Source organism: Pinus tabuliformis, chromosome J, assembly GCF_031772625.1.
Source record: "Pinus tabuliformis cultivar Carrire ecotype Pingquan chromosome J, CPIR1, whole genome shotgun sequence".
Classification (NCBI taxonomy): domain Eukaryota; kingdom Viridiplantae; phylum Streptophyta; class Pinopsida; order Pinales; family Pinaceae; genus Pinus; species Pinus tabuliformis.
The window spans coordinates 792,229,336-792,244,962 of NC_142295.1; positions in this window are offsets into that span (position 1 = coordinate 792,229,336).

The window sequence follows — 15,627 nt, forward strand, 5'->3', positions numbered from 1 at the left end:
TTAATTGTGTTTAAATGACATGATTAATTTATTACAAGCAGGATTAATTATTCTTAAACACACTTAATTTACCCTAAGGGTGAATTTAATCTAGCAAGCCCATTTTTTTTTTTACCTAAGGTTGTGCAACTTCTATTCTAATTCTTATTTCTCAAATTTAACCAAGTTTAAACACTTTGGTTAATATTTCTCTAATCTACCTAATTAATCTCAACCAAGATTAAACTAGATGGCTAATTTATTCTCTAACCTAACCAACCTTATTTAACTCAATTCAACCATGATTAAATAGTATGATCAAACTTAGGAAATCTATTTCTATGTGGCATTTAGACTCGCTCATTTGCATACATATTTTTGGTTTTTGGGGTTTTTGGGGTTTTTTGGGTTTTTTTCATTCTTTTTTTTCCTTTTTATTCTATTTTTCTTTTCTGATATACATTTTTTATCCCCTTTTTTCATCATCATTCTTCGTTTTTTTTAATCATTTTCAGAATACAATATTATTTACAATTTCTATCAACTGAAAGATAATAGCCAATCACCATTTGATCCTATGAACTATAGGACCGTAACAAGTACCATAGAGTGAGATGTGTGCAGTAAACAACCTTTATCGACACAAGAAGAGGACTGGAAAAGAAATTAGGATTACTACAAAGGTTGGAGAATATGACATGGATCAAATTATCCTGGATCTAGGATCTTATGCCAACGTCTTGCCAAAGCAGACTTGGGAATTTATGGGTAAGCCAAAGTTGCAATGGTCACCGATCCAGCTAAATATGGCGAACCAACAGAAAATTGTTCCTCTAGGAAGGTTGTCAGGTATGACAGTATACATTGAAGAAGTGTGCACTGCTACTGACTTTGAAGTGATCGAAATTGTGGATGATAGTAATCCCTATCCGACATTGCTTGGATTGGGTTGGGCATTTGCTAACATGGATATAATTAACTTGAAGAAAAGGAAAATGATATTTGAAAGCAACAATGTGAGAGTCATTGTTCCATTAGATCCATCAGAAGGAACGAGGTACATGGAACCTTTTAAAGATGAGTACAGTGCAGATGACATTGACAACATTATCAAATAACAAAAAAAGGAGAAGAATGGATCAAACCTACCGCAAATGGAAAATTGGGTTGGGAGGCAGACAGTTCCTGCACTTCAGATTCATATGAGGAATTAGAAAACTAGAAAAATAGGCTACATGAAGTGTCTTCAAGGCGATGTGCAAGGATCACTAAATCAGTTCGTTGTATGACAACAGATGTATGTGATTTACCTTTTTATGATGATTTGGGTAATGTCAATACTTTGTTTAGAGACTATGCAAGACAGGTTCCATCAATGTGTTGTATGACAATAGAGGTATGTGATTTACCTTTTTATGATGGTTTGGGTAATGTCGATACTTTGTTTAGAGACTATGAAAGACAGGTGCCAGAATGTCAAAAGGTGTTAGCTCTGGATTTAGCCCTAAGAGCTACTCCTACTAGATGGTGAGATACACATAAGAAGAATATATGAGATTGGCAACAATGTCGAAGATTGATGTCAGTAAGGTTTGGTCAAGTAGAAACAGAACTGGCAGATAAGTATGATGGTCAAACTAATCCTAGAGAACACATATAACTTTGTATGATAGCATGGAAATAAAAACTGCGAGAAGAATGGGTGCATGGATTCATCCATACCTTGGAGACAATTCCTCAAAATTGGTATTTGGAAACAAAATTGTGACATGGTACTGCAAGCTAGGTAAAGATGGTTGATGGATTTATAATGACATTTAGTTTTGAGGATCATTGTCCACATATAGATGAAGCCCTTCAAATAGTTAATAAGGAGATTTTTGAAAACGAATTTACATGTACATGGTAACCTAATTGGGTCGCACAGTTACATAATGCAATGGAATGCTACAATATCAATACAGAAGAGGAGTAAGATCCTCGCAATATTGACATCGCAGAATATGAAGGTCACTGCGAAGGGAATGCATTGACCAAGGTAAGCTATGTGAACAGAGATGGTTGGGATTTGAGGATTCCAGTAGTGTTGTGGGCATACAGGACAACATGGAAGAAATTGACAAGGGCGGACACCTTTTAGGTTGGTATATGGACAAGAGGAAATTATTCCTATGGAGTACATTGTGCCAAGTTTGAGGATTGCAATGTCCACATATATGGCAAACCCTGACATTATGAAGGAAATTATGTCATAGATACTGGCTATAGAAGAATACAGTTTCATAGCAAGGTTCCATCAACAAGTACAGAAAACAAGGGAGAAGACCTGGCATGACAGGTGTTGGGCCTCCAAAATGTCTTCAAAATGACATCCACTTTCACCTTTATGGCCACCATTTCACTTACATGTCGCAACTCCATAACCATATAACCTTTCATTAGCCACCATTTTCATAAATATATGGGTTAGGATCCTTATTTACCAAAGTTATTTATTTTATGTGTTTAAAGTGAATTTATGATTAAAAACTAGGAAATTAACATGGTTTCATGTATCTATATATGTGGCTTGAGTTTCATGACATGTGTAGGTCATTTGTAAGCTTCCAAGGCACCCTTATGTGGCCTCCAATGCTCAAATTCGAATTCCCTTCAAAGGAGATTTGGATAAATGTCAAAGAAGGATATGTGCCCTATTTGGATTGTAACTATATGAGGTGTCTCATCATTTCTTATTTGGATTAGAACTCTATGAGACACTTAGGGGCTATGTGTCTCATTATGAGCTATTTGGTTGTAACTATATGAGATTTTAGTGGATCTTCATTAAATAGGGTATCTTCTTATGTTTTTGTATAAATAGGAGAGCCTTCTCCTTTGAAAGGCATGTGTAAAGTTGGAGAAATGCTCATGTTTTTAATAGAGAATTTGGAGCTTATACTTGGAGATTTGAAGATTTAGTTTTTCTTACATATGGAGCTTCTTCACTTGCCATCCTCATACACCATTGGAATGGCCATCTAATGATTGTGAGATTTAACTGCTTTTATAGATTAAAGTTGATTTGCTTTCTTAGTATTAGTTTTAGAATGACTGTGTAATCTTTGCTTTTCTAAAAACATTTCAATAGAAAAGATTTATGTATTTTCCAATTGGATTAAGTTTGAGGCAAGAGCTCATAGTTATTTAGTTTCCTTTCATGTTCTGTTATTTACGTTCTTATATCAAACTATCAATTCATTGTATAATTGAATAAAATATCATGCCAAGAGGTGACTTGAAATTGGGTGATTGAGTGTTCAACCTATGCGATCATTGAGCTTTACTTTTTAGTTCTTTTATATTTTATTTTAAGATCCTCATTTAATTGCATCAACTGATATTCCTAAAGATCATTCTAAGAAATTGCTTTAATCATATTTCAAGATTGAATGGTTGAATATTTAATACATGCAATTACTAACTTATTTTTTGCACACTTGCTTTTCTAGGACATTAGAAGTTAAAGTATAAATATTTGCTTACACATCATCTCAAGAAGGTAACACTTCATAATTGAATGTTGGAGTAACTAAGTATACATTATTTGCTTTTTATTTCATGGGTTAGTTTGATTTCATTTTCATTATTTGATTTCATAGATTAGATGAATTGGTTTTCGTTATTTTGTAAATAGATTGATCTAAGCTGAAAGACAATTTCTAGCACATACAGTGCACGCATGCTTCACAAGCTTACGAAACCCCCGGGTTGACAAATTAAATGACAGGCAATCACTTTGCCCCAACAACAGGCACATTAAGAAGAAGAGATTCTGGGAAGGAGATCTTGTACTATTATATGACAACAAATTTGTGAAGTTCCAAAGAAAGTTTAAAACACATTGGTTATGGCCATATATCATCAAGAAAATCTTTGATGGTGGTACAGTTCAGTTTGTGAATTTAAATGGCCAGTTGATTCTAGGACGAGTGAATGGTAGCATATTGAAAGTATATAGGGATGATTATGTCCTTGGAAATTCACACTAAAAAATGAAGGGAAGAAAGTCTTAGTGCCACCTGCAATTGAAAGTGTGCACAAGACTATAAACTACTCTACAGAAAGGGACTTCGTTGAAGGAATATTATTGCGTGATACTTAAGAGTATGACGAAGTCCAAAGGAACTACGATGAAGAAGGATGACTACGCCACAAGGGAAGGTTCGTCTAAGTTTGTTGGAAATATGATTGTTGGAAGGAAAAAGCTACCATTAAAACAAGAACAGGAACATGTTTCTCAGGAAGAGATAGAGCCAAAATAGGAACATGGTACTCATGAACCCCTCAGTGATGAAGGAGTATCATAGGAGTCACCATTCACCATTAAAAAGAGGGTACCTACAACAATAATGTTGAGCAAGGGGAAAAATAAGAAGGCGGACAAATCTAGGAGTGTTATATCAATTTTCCTCACTGATGGGGATATCGACGAGATCGGTGAGAAGGTCCATGAGGTAACAGAATAAAATTAGGATAGAATTGATGATTTTTATAGAACAATATTAGCCGAGGTTCAGCAAGGCATCGCAGAGTTGAAGGCACTACCACAAACGGTGAGACAACCAAAGTAGAAAATTCAACCAATGCAGGTAGAGCGACGAATAAAGACTACATTCGGTGCTAGGATTTTGAGGGTTTTTGAGGGTGTCGGCTGGAGCACTACAGTTCGAAGCACTAGAGGACAAGTAACAAGATAAAGCCTAGAGAAGCATCAACATGAACATTGTCGTGCTGCCGATTCAGGTACTGCATGAATTCGCTATGGAACAGTCAGGTGGAAAAGGAGAAAGCTTCACTGAAAAGGGACCTGGATTAGTTGGCTAAGCAAAGAGATGAGGTATGGCAGCAATAGTAGCAACTAGAAAAATCCATTGTAGATGCTTGTAGCACAGTTCTAGACGTGAAGGTTTGTGAAGAGGAGCCACCAGCATAGAAGGTCGTGAAGCTCGCACTCACAATAAAGGAATCAAAGAATACGCTCGCAAATATGGAATTTGATTATGAAGTGCAGATTTCTAAGCTGAAAATAAGGCTGCATCTAGCCAGGCCACCAGAACTACGAGAGCATATGGAAAAGGATTTAAAGTTTTCACTAAAATTTGTCTCTGACACAGTGGCGGAATGTGGAAAGTTTTTGGATGAAAATATGAAAATTTGGACCTCAGTACATGAGGATCCAAACATTCAGAAGATCTAGGAGGAGATACAGGTGAAGCAGAAGCAGCGGGAAGAGATCCTGGCAACTTCGAAGACCCTAACATTCTCGCAAAGGCTTGCCATCATCACTGAAGGAAAGAACCTCCAGAAATAGATAGAATATCTCGCAAGCGAGGAATCAACCATGGCAGGATGAGGCCCTCCATATTTTGCAAGCAGTTGATGGAAGGCTCAAGCAGTTAAAGGAAAGGGAGAAAGAAATTTTGCAGAAGATTGTTGGTCCAATTACAGAGGCATTGTTGGAGGAGGTGCACCAAGAGGAGAAATAAGTAGCATAAATAGTCTAGCATTACAATGCCGTCTAGAATGGTATTGCAATGAAGATCAAGGGAATCGTAGCTGAGTGCCTCGGGATGAGTCACATGTGAGTGTTGGGGGCCTATTGGGAGTAGCCCAACTTGGTCCATTTTTGGTCAAAGGCTCCACATTTTGAGGAGCGGAGTGCGTGGAGTCCGTGAAGTTATATTTACCGTGTGATGTTTAGGGGCTTTGGGGTGGGTCAAAGCTCCTAATTTTGTAATGAGTATTGGGTGTTAGTTCATTATTATATCATATATGTGGTATGTGGACCATGGTCTTGTAGTAATAAAATCTATATAAGGAGTTTTAATACTTCGTCGAGGATAGTAAGATAGTAGAGAATTCATAGATGAATCATTGATATCTTTTGTATTTTTGGCTTTAGGAGAATGTTCTGCAACTGAGTGTGTGAAGGCCTTGAAGAGTCTGCAGTTGAGTACACACACCACCTACAACTGGGTGTGCAGGCCAAAGAAGTTGAATGTATTGAAGACCTATCTTAATAAAAGAAGAAGAAGTTTCGGCAAAATTTTATGTATCTACATTTATTATCTATGTTTATACATATGTTATGCATGCATTTTACTGAATTATCTAAAAGAATACATGTTATACTATTTTATGATATGTTTATGCGATAAGTTCAAATATGTGAAGTAAATCATCAACGTGAGGTTATTTATGCATGCGAAGTTGTAGATAGGTATAAGACATAAGTAAGCACGTGGGCACCATAGCATGCATATCCCTCTGGTTGCAAAAACTTGGTTCTGCAACCTCCCATAACCACTTTGGGTGAGACTACGATCTGCTTGCAGGTCGTTACCGAAAGGGCCAGTGGTTGAGGTTTTTGTTGGTGCACAGTACACTTTGAACCTAGGTCCAAGCCCCTTGAGCCAACACTAACCAACATAGTATCATGAAAATCAATTACCCAAGTGCCAATTCAACCTTCCACTAAATCAGTAGCCCTCAACCACAATCCACATGAAGTCACATTTTTTTCCACAAGTTTGTCCACAGGATGGCACAATTATTTTCTCAAAAGGGCTTATAGCCTATATTCTAACCTCAGACCTTGGCCTATTATCACAAAAATACCACAGAGAACTTGGCTTCAACCATAGAAGAACATGCCCATAACACGCACCAAACTCGGCCTTTTATCTTCACTTGAGCAAGAGAGAGAGAGAGAGAGAGAGAGAGAGAGAGAGAGAGAGAGATCAATATACTTATGTTTCCAGCCTTGTGTCCTTAATTTCACCTTCTCTTGAATAAATGGTAGAGATATAAATAGATGGTCCCTTTGGAAGAGGATGAATAGGATATATATATATATATATAATATATATATATATATATATATATATATATATATATATATATATATATATATATATATATCTATATATATATATATATATATATATATATATATATATATATAGCCTTCTAGCTATCTGAAAGGGTTCCTCTCTTAGGCAGGAAGAATTGACCACTCGGGGCTTACATAAAAAATTAATTTTCTTTTGAACAGAATAAAGAGCATGAAGAACATGCTTAACAAAATAATAATACAAATTTTCTTTCATGATTTTACATCAAAATACATATTTTTCAAGTACATAGATGATTATTTAGACCAACCATAGCTACATATTTCAACATTCCCTCTTATCTAGGGAGGTATTCATAATGTATATCAAGATGTCAATAAGTTGACAGAGTTCTCTAAGGAAGTATAAATATTAAGATAAGAATCATCATCAATATCATAATCATTAGCATCAACATAATCATGGTTCACCATCAAAAAACTATAGACGTGGTCTAGGTGAACTACTAGAGGACTCATCAATGTAAAAAATCTCACTCTAGAAAGAGATCCAAGTATGATGTTGGGAGGCTCCTATTCATTCTATGAAGAGATCTGAGCAGCCTATGGGACTATTCTCCAACCAAGGTCTATACGACATAGGGATAATATCCTCTTCCAAACCATTCTTCAAACCAAGGTCAAAGTGAAACAAGGAGAATGTATTCTATCATCCCATTCTCTAAGCAAGGTCAAAGTGACACAGGAAGAATGTCAATTTGTTGGACCATTATTCAACTAAGATTTGTGTACCTGAAACAAGGATAACCTCCCTAATTAGGTCAAAGCACATGACGTAAGAAGAATGGCAGTCCATGGTTCTACCTAATCTATCAAACCATTCTCCAACCAAGGTCATAATTGTTAATTTTTATTAGGGTTGATTGTTCTTTGCTTTGATAATTGAATTGCATCATTTACACATTAAATTCGCCCCACAACATTATAACATTATTATGATATATGCAAATATGTATAAAGAACAACATCATTGGTAATATAGTAGAACAATAAAAATGAACATTAGAATAAAATCATGCACACTAAGAGACACCAGGATTGGTCGGAGACCAGGGCAAAAACCCACAAGCGGGAAGACCTATAATTATTATTCTTCTATTAGATTTCATCATTTTTCAACCATGATACAAAGTACAATATTATGAGACATAATCAGTCTACCCAATATCTAAATATAACTTGTTCACAACTTCATTTGTGAACAATATTAAAATATTGAGATAAGAGAATCATTTTCATTATGAAGTAGGGATATTGCGACATCATTTGCATCAAATATTCTCTTTGGGGTTATAGGTGAAAAAGGTATCCATACCAATATGCCAAAGTTAATATTGTTCTACCATGCCACTATTGATCTATGATGCCATAACAATATACCAATGCCAATACAATTATGAAATAACTCATCATCTTGTGATATCAATACTTAATACTACACCATAATGCTCATAACAATTTTTCCAATTTAATGTGATACCAATCATATCAACATATGATGCCATGTCATACTTCTTTGTATATGGTGCTATACTCATACCATAATTCTCTGTGAGTATATGATGCCATATTTATATAACAGTAAGAATGAAAAGGGGGTGTGATGGCAAGACTGGGAAGAGAGAGCGATACCAACTGAGCTATGTCATATCTAATTGTGTTGTGCATGAACCAAAGATTCCATACAATTGTATGTTTAGCGAGACATTCAAAGCCAATGTGTGGTGCCATCTAATTCTATGTATAGATAGACCATGTTGTGATGTCATGATTGAGTGATGCCCTTATACAAATGTGATGCCCATATATAAATGTGATTCCCATATACCAAGACAAAGTCGGGGTCATATGTAACATAGAGTTGAGTATGTGAAGCCATCACATGGATCAAATACATATATAAAATATCAAAATTTCCCAATTTGAAATTCTTGTAGCCATTTGTGAGAGATGATGTGAGTCATAAAAATCAAGTCACAGTCTCTTTTTATCACAGAAGTATAGTCTTAGCGATTTTGAGTCTTGTTATTTTGATATTAATGTTGTGTGGGACCCACATAAGAATAATATATAGTGAGTCCATATGTAAGATATCATAGAAAGGTCATAGAGATTCATAGAATATTTATTATATAAAATAGAGTGACTGTAAGTCTCTCCATAATTTGAGCAACCAAAACATCAAACAAACTCCATCGTAGCCTTAGGTCAATATTACGCGAAAAACCCAGAATAGAATATGCTCCATGCAAACCTTAGACCCACCCAAAACATCTTAGTCAAACTATGCCATCCAAAATTTCTTGCTGAGATCAAACTTATGGGATATTTATACTTAATTGACGGTCTAAAAGGACACTATTCTTTGACAAGCCGAATTAAGTTTCCATGGAGGGAAAATTTTTAATTTAAAATTTTAATTAATGAATCGAACTTCAATTCTTTGGAGGGTTTCCCTTATGAAATTTTTTCTCAAAAATGATCTTCATATGGATAAGGGTTTCTAAGAGTAATTTCTCCCTTATCTGCCCCAAAATTTCAACATTCCCTCTCAATTAGGGAGGAATTTCCATCTGCATACATAGTCTCATCTTATCTCTACTTTGGTGTGCTCCTTCTTGGAACAGTCTCATCTCAGATGTCATGTCACAATATAAGAAGGTACATAGCTTCATCATCATCACATCTCATCTAGTCACATGGACAAAGAATAGTGTACAATCAAAGGTATGGGAGATCAATATTCAAAAACTATTAATCTCTAGGTCAAATCACATGACCTCTATCAACAAAATATCCATCTCATCTATTCTTTGATCATCAACTAATAATCGTGATCCAATAGAAGAAGGAGAAGAATCATCATAAGGGATTCCATCTCAACCCACATCAACATAGGAGAGCATAGGTCAATCCAGAACAACATCAGGGAGCCTTGCTCAACTTGGAGCCACATCAGGGATCCTAGCTCAATCTGTAATATCTTTCAGCGGGGAGCCAATGCTACAACCTGGGAATCTCTTCCAGGGGGGAAACAATGCTACAACCCAGGAATCTCTGCCATTGGAAAGCCAAATGCTACAACTTAGGAAACTTGTCATTGGGGAGCTAGTGCTACCACCCAAAATCCATAGACAATAGGATGGATGCCACTTACATTATGAGGTAAATATTGTACCTATTTGACTTCCTGGTTATAATAGGAGTGATACCACTTACCATAAATGGTAAGGAACGCTCTTATCCTATTATATCTTGAGCTTCCCAACATGGCCCTAAAGAGTCAAGTGGTATAACACCTACAGCTCTAGCTTGAGCGGGATGCCACTTACCATAAATGATAAGGGTCATGCCTAAATAAAGTATCCAGTACCCATTGGGTAGATGGATGGGAAAGAAAGATTCCTAGGAGGGTCACATCCAATAATCAATGTTACTCTCTGAAAATCAGAAATGTATCTGGTAGATGATCAAAACAACTTACAGAAGAGTTCAATCAATAGTTCTTTATTTTCTTGTTCCTATAGGACAAGTGTCAGGAAAAATATACAACATAAAGAAAAATAATACCATGTTCATCTTTACTCCTTCTCACACAGGGAGGAAGCAATCACGAGCCAAAGCTTTTCTCACATAATAGCATCAAGTCTTTGTCCCAACCATGACTAGACTATGTCTAACTAAGAGTGCATACAAATATCCATCAATAATAATTTGTCATAAAAACGTGTATATATGATAGGTGGATCCAGTGTTGTCATCAAATAAATTTAACAATTTGAGGTACTTATTTTCCATTGCCAATTGTAACACGTGTATATTGTAGCTTCTTTATCAACTTGCATATCTACTCCATCTTCATGTACCAATGTATTCTTCTTGAACCAGCTAGCATCCAAATGATCCTTAAGAAGGATCAACTAATCACATATTTACCAGAAGGTTAGAAGTATTAAAATACCCAAATATGCAGGAAGGCTAAGCAATCAATTTAAAACAAGAGTAGTGTCATCTAGAAGACATTTATATTTAACGAGGGTTGAAGGAAGAGACCAACTCCATCTTGATCTTGTCACCAAGAGTATATAAAAGAAATGAAACCAATTATGGAATTACTATTCCAAGTCCTTTCCTAATCATGAGATGTCATATGTCATTAACAGACATCATTAGAGGAGGAGATGCCTCAACTATCAATAACCAACATACTGTCTCTTGGATTGAACCTATAATTACACTAAATCTAGCACAGGTGCTTGCACTTATCAAGATAGGGTTTCAAGAATTCAAGAATTTAACATTTCCAATCCATAATTTAGGGTTTCTTTCAAATCATAACCTTATGCTATTCACCAAACCCTAACAGGGGTGCCTAGGGTTTCCCCAAACCCTAGAATTCTTTTAGGTCTCATCCATCTTCACTTGCTTCCATCAATGATGTCTTCATAGGGGTGATATCCATTACTTTTTCTTCATCCAACTCTTTTCCCATGTTAGTTTTTCTTAGGGTTGATAGTTCTTTGCTTTGATAATTGCATTCCATCATTTACACATTAAATTCACCCCACAATGTTATAACATTATTATGATATATGAAATTATGTAGAAAGAACAACATCATCAGTAATGTAGGAATAGTAAAAAGGAACATCAGAAGAAAAAGATGAACACAAAGAGACACCAGGATTGTTTAAAGACAAGGAAAAAAACCCCACAAGGGGGAAAACCCAGAATTCGTCTTCTTCTATTAGATTTCATTAGTTGTTCAGTTCTGATACAAAGTAAAATATTACAAGACATAATCAAGCTACCCAAGATCTAAACAAATCTTGTTCACAAATTCGTTTGTGAAAACGATTCAAATACTGACATAGGAGAATCATTGTCATGAAGTAGGGATATTGCAACACCATTTGTATTAGAGATTCTCTTCAGGGTTTCAGGTGAAAATCCATACCAATATTCCAAATTTAATATTGTTCTTCCATGCCACTGTTGATCTATGATGTCATAACAATATGCCAATGCCAATATAGTTCTAAAATAACTCATCATGTTGTCATATCAATACTTGATACTACACCGTAATGTTCAAAAAAAATTACCAATTTACATGTGATACCAATCATATCAACATATGATGCCATATTATACTTCTCTATATATCGTGTTATACCCATACCATACTTCTCTATGAGTATATGACGGCCCATATATATATATATATATATATATATATATATATATATATATATATATATATATATACAACAGTAAGAATGTGTAATGCTTATATAGAGAGACCATACCATATGTATGATTCCAGAATGTGTAATGCTTATATAGAGAGACCATACCATATGTATGATTCCATGTACAAATCATATATATATAATTAACTATGTGATGCCAAGTAGTATTACGATGCCAAGCCAAGACTGAAATGCGGTGTCAAGACTGAAAAGGGAGTGCAATGGAAATACTGGGAGAGAGAACAATGCCAATGGAGCTATTTCATATCTAATTTTCTTGTGCATGAAACAAATATGCCATACAATTGTGCATTGAGAAACACATTCAGATCCATTGTGTGTTTCCATCTAATGTTATGTATTGAGAGATGACTATGTGAAGCCCATATAAATGTGACTCCCATATATAAAATCAATTCCCATATACCAATACAAAGTCAAGACCATATGTAATGTAGAGATAAGTATGTAAAGCCATCACGAGTTCAAATACATATCGCTAAGATCACAATCACCCACGTTTAAATTCTTGTAGCCATCTATGGGAGAGGATGTGAGTCTTAAAGATCGAGCCACTATCTCTTGTCATCACTGAATTATAGTCTTAGCAATTTCAAATCTTATTATTGTGATCTTAATTATGTTTTAGACCCATAGAAGAATAATATATAGTGAGTCCATATGTAAGATCTCAAAGCAAGGTCATAGAGATACGTAGAATATTTATTGTACAGAATAGAGTGACTGTGAGTCGCTCCATAATTTGAGCAGCCAAAACATCATATGAACTTCATCGTAGCCTTAGGTTAATCTTAAATGAAAAACCTAGAATAGAAGATGCTCCATGTGAACCTTAGACCCACCCAAAACGTCTTAGTCAAACTATGTCATCCGAAATTGCTTTCTAAGATCAAGCTTATGGGATATTTACACTTGATTGAGGGTCTGAAAGGAAATGATTCTTTGACGAGCTGACTTACTTTTCCTTGGCCAGAAATTCTCAAATTTCAAATTTTAATTAATGAATATTACTTCTCTTCTTTGGAGAGTTTCCCTTTCGAAATTTTTTTCTCAACAATGATGTTTGTGTGGCTTACTGTTTCTAAGAGAAATTTCTCCCTTAGTTTCCCCCAAATTTCAACAATAATGACAAAGGGGTAACTTACCCAACCAAGTTCATAGTGACAGAGGGAGAATATTGGACCATTCTCCAACTAAGGTCATGAAAACATAGGGAGAATGTCCAATCATAACGAAGTTTCATCAACTCTCCCTCTCAATGAGAGAGGCAATCTCCCCAAGCCCAATGTTATCCTAGAAATACATAAACTTACCTACAGAAAGAGGCATCGTAAGAATATCATTGGCTTGTTTGGGCCTGACCCAAGTTCAAAGTTAACCACGCCAATCAACAAAACCTTAAATTTTTGGCCCTTTTGGCAACAACCATGGAAAATTTTAGGGGCGAATGTTCGCCCTTTGGCGAAATTAAGGGGTTTTAAATTTTTAGTGGGTGAATATTTTGTATCATAGTACATTTTTACAAATCACCTCAAATAACCCATCTTATTTTAAGGGAGAGGGTAAAAAAGGTAAATTTAGCCCTTGAAATTAGGAGTTACAACCTTCCATTCGCCCTAATTTTCAAGAATAGGTTTTATTTAAGTGAATCCTATGGATCAAATACCATATTTATAAAAGAGGTATGGTAAATTAATAAAAATATAAATAAATGAGAAGTATGGTAAATAAATAAAACATTTTTTATATTTACTCCATAAGTCACCTTATATACATGCAAGGGTGTAAACAAATAAAAATATAAATAAAGTGGAGCTATGGTAAATAAATAAAACCTCTTTTTATACTTACTCAAAAGGTGTGGTAAATAAATAAAAATATAAATAAACTAGATGTATGGTAAATAAATAAAACCTCTTTTTATATTAAGTCCATAACCCTCTTTCTATTTATGAAGGCTCAAAAAAGAGGTTTTATTTAAGTGAATCCTATGGGCCAAATACCATATTTGTAAAAGAGGTATGGTAAATTAATAAAAATATAAATAAACGAGAGGTATGGTAAACAAATAAAACATTTTTTTATATTTACTCCATAAGTCACCTTATATTTACGAACACTCAAAAAATGTGTTATATATAGGTGAAACCTATGGGAAAAATACTATGGGCCAGATACCATGGGCTAGATTATTATTAGTACCATGCAAAAAACATTATTAACCCTAATATTAGTATTAATAAAAATAAAAATGGTACATGGTATTGACCCATGGTATTCACATGGAATGTAGCCTATTTAAATGGGGGAATTACTCTGGGATCTACTAAGCCCCGAGAGGGATCAAATATCTTGATATGAAAACTAGCATAGAGTGAAAAAATATTTGATCCCTCTCGGGGCTTGGTGGATCAAGAGTAAAAATGGATGTTAAAATAAAAAATAAAATAAAAATCAATTATTAATTTTTATAAATTACTAATAGTAATTTTTAAGCTCCAGGTTTATGATAACCCATGGTATTGACCCATGGTAATACCATGGTATTCATGTGAGCATAGACTATTTAAAGGGGAAATTCTATCATCTTAGATCCATCTTAATTCTGGGTCTACCAAGTGCTCAGAGGGATAAATAGAGTTCATCCCCCTAAGAGTGGTAGATGTGGAGTTAAGATGGATATAGGTTGAATTTTATGATAATGAAGATATTAAATAGACTTAGGAAATTATATTGTAAAAACATCTTAAGGTAAATGGTTAAAGCTACATTTAGTCACTTCACAAAATTTAGTAAAAAATACCAATATCTCCATTAATATTGGTTTTTAACTTTTTTCTTATTTAACAAAAAAAATTCAAAACAATGAAACCTTATCACTCTTTCCGCATCACCCTCGAAGAAGATTTCTCACCATTTTTCAAACATTCTCAATATGATATCCTCATGAAAAAGTTTAGGTACTGATGTTGGATTAGTTGTTTGAAAAATAAGCTGGTTTGTACAACCTTTCATCTTCTGTGCTATTCTTAGTTTGTCCTAATGATCTGTAGGGTTGGAGCCATTGCACCATATTTTCCTAAAAGGTGGAGATTGTTCACTAAAAGGAAATTAATATACATGTTACAACATTGTTAAAAAATGCAAGGCCTACGAGGGTAGTGAATTATGCTAATAAGAAATTTAGATTGGGAGAGACGTAATTAAATTTTATTATTTAATTGAATATTTCCAATTAAAATAATAATAAATCTACATTTATATATTCATATATTGATTGAAAGGATTCTCACAATGGTCACTTCTTTCAATTAGATCCCCATCAAGCATTTGGGATACCTAATACTTTCTTATATAATATAGTTGGGGCCTTGCTACTTGTTGGCGTGTTGGGGTAATCAAACTTGATCTGTTTTTTTT